A 7172-nucleotide genomic window follows, 5' to 3' on the forward strand; every position below is an offset into this window, starting at 1 on the left:
AGGGCTAAAAAACTGTTCCAGGTTTCTCAGACAACCTTAAAGGCAGTCTAGGCCATAAGACCTGTAACTCGTAGGTGAGTTCTAGCGTAGAATTGGGCCCAGAGGCAGTGGATTGTGGCGGGTATGTGGAGGGGTGCACATGACCTACTGAGATACCAGCTGGGGCAGCCAAGTGAGTGCTGGTGTCACCCCTGCCCTAGCCCCAGACTGCCCAGCTAGCGGCTCCATGAAAGACCCCCTCCTTCCACTTGAGGAGATGGAATAGTGAGGAGCGTTTTTTTTCTTGCATCTTGAATACCAGCTCAACTACAGCGGGACAGGGCACCGGTCGGGGTTGTGAAGCCCCTGTTCCAGGCACTAGCTCCTGGATAACATTTCTAGACACACCCTAGGCCAGAAAGAAACCTGCTGCCTTGAAAGAAATGAAAAGAGAACACCTATACACTGTTTATGGGAATGTAACTTAGTTCAGCCATTATAGAAAACAGTTTGGTGATTTCTGCAAGAACTTAGAATTACCATTCATCTCAGCCATCACATTACTGGATATATACCCAAAGGATATATATCATTCTACCGTTAAGACATATGCATGCGTATGTTCTTGACAGCACTATTCACAATAGCAAAGATATTGAATCAACCTAAAGGCCCATCAGCAGCAGACTGGATAAAGACATTGTGGTACATAAACAGCATGGAATACTATGCAGCCATAAAAAAACGAGATCATGTCTTTTGCAGCAACATGGATGGAGCTGGAGGCCATTACTCTAAGCGAACTCACGTGGGAACAGAAAATGGAATACCACCTTTTTCCATTTCTAAGCAAGAGCTAAACATCGGTACGCATGGACACAAAGAAGGGAGCAACAGACACCCGTGTCTACTTGGGGGTAAAGGATGGGGAGGAGGGTGAGGATTGAAAAGCTACCTGTCAGCTATTATGCTGATTACCTGGGTGATGAAATAATCTGTACACCAAACCCGTGTGACACACAATTTCCCTATATAACGAGCCTGCACGTGTACCCCTGAACCTAAAATAAAAGTTAACAAAAATTTAAAAATAAAATAATAAAAAATTAAGAAGTCTCACAGAGGTAGAGAGTAGAATGGTGGTGACTAGGGGCTCGGTGGTGGTGGCTGGAGAGACATTGCTCAAAGGATACCAAATTTCCGTTAGACTGAAGGAATAAGCTCCAGAGATATATTGTACAACACGGTGACTACGGGTGATCATAATATGTTGTATTATTGATAAATGCTAAGAGAGTAGATGTTAAGTGTTCTCAATACAAAATGATAACTTTGTGGGATGATGCATATGTTAATTAGCTATATTTATTCATTCTACAATGTATATACTTCAAACATTAGATACATGATAGATACATTCCATTTTATCTGTTCAGTTTAAAATAATAAAAATAAAGAAGAAAGACATGTCCAAGTGTTCTGCCTGGGAAGATGGGCCTGAGAGAGTCTTACATAGTTAATCATGTACTATGTTTTTCTGTGCAGGACAGCAGAGGGAGTGGGGCTACCTGAGAGCAGCACATAGTCAGTAAATGGCCTATAACAGCTCTACTTCCTTTCTTGAAGAATCAGAATGGTGAAAGAAACCAGTGTAATGTTTCTCATACCCCTAAGAAGGACACTAAAGTGTTTTAAAGAGAGTTGGATCTGAAGGTGCCCTGTGGTTGGGCTTGAGGGATGACATGAAAATGTTCTGCATGAATCAGCCATTTAGGGCCAGATGGGATGATACGCATCTCAGGAGATGTTCGATGGATACGACATTGGGAAATTCTGAGATTCTGAATTGACTAGGTGTGAGACTCATGCATATTAAGTGCAATTACATAAAATGGCATTGCATTTCTCATTCGGCCAAGCATTGTAACCAGGTATATTCATGTGCCAGCTATTTCAATAGAAAGTGCTAGCTCTCACAACCGTTTGCATTCCAATACAATTTTCTGAATGTAAGAGAAAGAGATATAGTTATAACCAAGGTGTTAATCAATGAGAATAGTTTGCATCTCATCTTCTCTATTCTGCAGAAAGGCCCTTGAAGAGCATATTGCATCATTTTCCTCATGGCCAAGAAAATCAAGAATCACTGATCTGGCCAGGTGCAGCGGCTCATGCCTGTAATCCCAGCACTTTGGGAGGCCGAGGCGGGCGGATCACCTGAGGTCAGGAGTTTGAGACGAGCCTGGCCAACATGGTGAAACCCTGTCTCTGCTAAAATACAAAAAAAAAATTAGCTGGTCGTGGTGGCGGGCGCCTGTAATCCCAGCTACTGGGGAGGCTGAGGCAGGAGAATTGCTTGAATCCAGGCAGTGGAGGTTGCAGTGAGCCGAGATCGTGCCGCTGCACTCCGGCTTGGGTGACAGAGCCAGACTCTGTCTCAAAACAACAAAAACAAAAACAAGAAATCACCGATCCATTTGAAAGTCAGCAAATATTTTGTCATTGACTAAATGTAGACCCTAGAGAGTGATCCCCATACACCACACTACAACTTAAGACTGATTCTGTTTCTTAATCATCCTTTGGAGGTCATCACGTTTTTGAACTCTTGTAATAACAGGGGACTTGAACGCATTTCAGACAGCAAACCTCGTCCTGTGTTATCTTATGCTCTGGGAGGAATTAAAAGACAAGGAAGTAAGGAAGAAAGAAAGGAAGGAAGGGAGGGAGGAAGGAAGGGAGGGAGGGAAGGAGGGAGGGAGGGAGGGAGGAAAGGAGAAGAGGAGAGAAGAGAAGAGAGGAGACGATCTCTAAACCTAAATTGGTAGAAAGCTTCACAAGTCTGAATACTTAAAAAGTTAAATTAAGTAGCTAAAGATGTTTTTGAAAAGCATCTGAGCAAACAACAAAATGATTCTGAAAAATATTTGGTAATGTAATAATGACAATGGGTTATTTCTTCTATCCGTGATCTCCTACAATATATTTTAAGCCAGATCACGTTTTTCCTTTGATGAAAACTCCACAGAGTTTTCATCTTGATGAAAATAAAATCCAAATTCCTAATAAGGCCGTACATGATGTGGGCACCTATTACCTCTCTGACATTAATACTTATTCTTCTCATGAATCAATCACTCTGCTTCTATCACACTCCCCAATCTGTGACTCTTGTAACTCACCATGCATGTGATTCCTCTAACCTGCCATCCATATCAGGGTCTTTGCACACTTCTGCTGGAAGGTTCTTCTCTAAAATATCCACTATGTATCCTCATTTTCTTTTCTTTTCTTTTTCTTTCCTTCTTTCTTTTCTTTTCTTTTCTTTTTTTTTTTTTTTGAGATGGAGCCTTGCTTTGTCGCCTAGGCTGGAGTTCAGTGGTGCATTCTCGGCTCTCTGCAACCTCCGCCTCCTGGTTTCAAGCAATTCTCCTGCCTCAGCCTCCTGAGTAGCTGAGATTACAGGCGCCTGCTACCACGCCTGGCTAATGTTTGTATTTTTAGTACAGATGGGGTTTCATTGGTTGGCCAGGCTGGTCTTGAACTCCTGACCTCGTGATCCGCCTGCCTTCGCCTCCCAAAGTGCTGAGATTACAATCGTGAGCCACCACGCCCGGCCTGTGTATCCGAATTTTCTTAAGGTCACTAGTCAGAAGTCACTTTATTGGAAAGGCTATCCTCCATTTAATGGTGAAGACGTTAAATGGTACTTGTACTTCTTTCCCAAAAAATGACACTTTTATCAGTTATTTTACTACAGTACCTGGAACACGTAAACTTTCAAGAAATATTTGGTGAATGAATGCATGTTAATCTGAATTTAGTATTGCAGTCTTCATTACTAGAAAGCATTTACATGTTTTAACTGTCAGGGAGCAACGCTGGTAAGTGATTAATTCCCTATCAATAAAATAGATAGAGTACTATTCATGCTACATGTTCTCACAGTTGTGGCAAGGGTTATTAAATTGCCAACTGTAGTACTAAACTTATATTAATGTTGTACTCATTAGTATTACTCTTGTTATGTTCAGAGGAAATATGGAATAAAAGTAAGATCATGGGCCTGGTTCAAATCTGAAATTCTGCTACGTCCTAGTTGGGTGATCTAGGTCAAGTTTCTTAACTCCTCTGAGTCTTAGATTCTTCGTATGAAAAATGGAAAAAATGCTAGCACCTACTTCTCAGGATTGTTTTGAAAAACAAATTAATTAATATATTTAAGCTTTTAGCACAGAGCCTAGTACATACTGTGTGTGCAGTAATTACAAACTATTACTAGTGAGTATAATAGGATGTGAAAATTCATGACATCAAACAACTAGAACCGAGATTTATACACACACACACACACACACACACACACACACAGACATATGTATACACACACACACACACACACAGACATATGTATACACACACACACACACACACATATAATTGTTTTTGCAACAGAGTCTAGCTCTGTCGCCCAGGCTGGAGTGCAGTGGCGTGATCTCGGCTCACTGCAACCTCTGTCTCCCGGGTTCAAGCAATTCTTCTGCCTCAGCCTCCTGAGCAGCTGGGACTACAGGCGCGTGCCACCATGACTAGTTAATTTTTGTATTTTTAGTAGAGATGGGGTTTCACCATGTTGGCCAGGCTGGTCTCGAACTCCTGACCTCAGGCGATCTGCCCACCTCAGCCTCCCAAAGTGCTGGGATTACAGGCGTGAGCCACCGTGCCTGGCCTGCAGTAGGATTTTAGAGAGATGTGTTTGTGAGAGAGATTTGTGCCCAAAGGGTTTTATTTTAAATTTTTAAAATATTTATAAAATAGAGACAAGATCTTACTATGTGGCCCAGGCTGGTCTCGAACTGCTGAGCTCAAGTGATCCTCTCTCTTTGGCCTCCCACAGGCGTGACTCACCACAGCCGATCCACTCAAAGCATTTTAACTTAGGGAGGTGAGTGTTGACACAGACAAACCAATGCCATTGCAATATTTTCATGACTTAGATTTCCCGAGAGAAGGGGATATGCCCTACCACACAGGTTCACGGTGGGAAGCACCAGGGCTTGGCTTGGAAGCAGAGGCAGGAAGGAATGAGGAGCCCAAGCAACAGCCTTTATTATTAGGCTTTCCAAGGGAAAGGTCAGGCAGGGCAGGGTGAACAGCTTCACACTGGTAGTTTGAGTAATTACAGTAAGTTTGGAGCAACAGAGACTGCCTCTAGCTGTCTGGTACCCGGTGCTGGGTTGATTTAGGACAGAGAAAATATCAGCTTACTGTGTGAGAGTTAGATAAAGGAGGTGGATGCTTGCATAGGTAGGGTGTGTTCCTAAGTGAGTTGTTACTATTTGTATTAGTCCATTCTCACGTTGCTAATAAAGACATACTCAAGACTGGGTAATTTATACAGGAAAAAGTGGTTTAATGGACTCACAGTTCTGCATGGCTGGGGAGGCCTCACAATCATGGTGGAAGGCACATCTTACATGGTGGAAAGCAAGAGAGAATGAGAGCCAAGCGAAAAGGGAAATGCCTTATAAAACCATCAGATCTCGTGAGACTTATTCCTTACCATGGGAACAGTATGGCAGAAACTGCCCCCATATTCAATTATCTCCACTTGGCTCTGCCCTTGACATATGGGGATTATTACAACTCAAGGTGAGATTAGGGTGGGGACAGAGCCAAACCATATCGCTATTTTTAGGAATCAGCTAGTCCTGGGAGGAGCAGTCTTTCCCCAAGTCTATGAGGCCCCTCAAGCTGTCAAAATACTAGCCTGGCACAGTGGCTCACAGTTGTAATCTCAGCACTTTAGGAGGCCAAGGTAGGAGGATTATTTGAGCCCAGGAGTTTGATATCAGCCTGGGCAACATTGCAAGACCCTGTCCCTACAAAGAAAAAAAAAAGAATTAGCCAGGTATGGTGGCATACAACTGTAGTCCAGCTACTCAGGAGGCTGAGTGGGAAGTTTGAGGCTGCAGTTGGCAATGATCGTGCCACTGTACTCCAGCCTGGGCAACAAAGTGAGACACTGTCTCAAAAAAAAAAAAGTCAAAACATTATAGGATACAGAAAATTAAGACAACATGATTAATGTGTGTGTGTAAGTATGCATTAGCTTGTGTGAATGTATACATGAGAGAGAGAACAAGAGAGAAAGAGAGACTATGAATACCCACAGCTTAGGGATGACTGAAGTAATTATTCTAGCAACGAGGAGTAAATTCTTCAACGTGACCTGCCGGGTGGTTGCTTATCTCCACCTTCCTTCCTTTCTAACATCCTAGTGATTGTTTCTGTCCCACATTCGCGCTATGGAAGTCATGCAAACAAATATAAATTAACAAATAGTATCGTTTGCCTTAGACCTGTAAAGAAAGGTCTTTTGGAGTCATTGCATGAAATTCCAGAATTCTTACTTGGTTGGATTTAACTTTATTTGCAGGAGGAATTTTCTCTGATGGGATCAGTCACTTGTGGTGTGATGTATCTTCATTTTGATGTGGATAGTCCCACATAAAACAATTAAAAAAACAAAAATAAGTAAATAAAAATCTATGTTTTTAAGATTCTATATGAGTGCAGGACATGATCAATGATAAATAAAACAGCCCCGTAAACAGCACAAGCCTCCCGAATTTAACTATAGAGGATTATACAGTAGAATTTTTTGTTATTATTTTTTCTCATCATAATTTCAGAAGTTGGGAGCATGGGGCTGACACAGTGCTCAGTGCCACGGTCATGGGACCAGGGTTCTTTTTTTCCACTTGGCCACCTCTGACATGCTAGCTTTCATTCTTGTGCATCTCACCCCATGGTTGCAAAGTGGCTGCAGTTCCTCCAAGCATCACACCTGCACTCCATGCAGTAAGGAGGGAAAAAACCAAAGGCGGTAAAGAATCCAGTTAGATGATTTGATCCTATTTTAGTAGGAAAGCACAGCTTCTCTGCAAGACCCCACCAGTAGACTTCGGTATAATCCTCATTTACCAGAGGCTGGGGAATGCTTATGTTTCCTATCTAAAATTGATCTCTGCAGCCAGGCATGGTGGCACATGCCTGTAAATCCAGCTACTCGGGAGGCTGAGGTGGGAGAATCACTTGAACCCAGGAGGCAGAGGTTGCAGTGAGCTGAGATGTTGCCACTGCACTCCAGCCTGGGCGACAGAGTGAGACCCTGCCTCAAAATAAATAAA

Source organism: Pan paniscus, chromosome X (assembly GCF_029289425.2).
Source record: "Pan paniscus chromosome X, NHGRI_mPanPan1-v2.0_pri, whole genome shotgun sequence".
Classification (NCBI taxonomy): domain Eukaryota; kingdom Metazoa; phylum Chordata; class Mammalia; order Primates; family Hominidae; genus Pan; species Pan paniscus.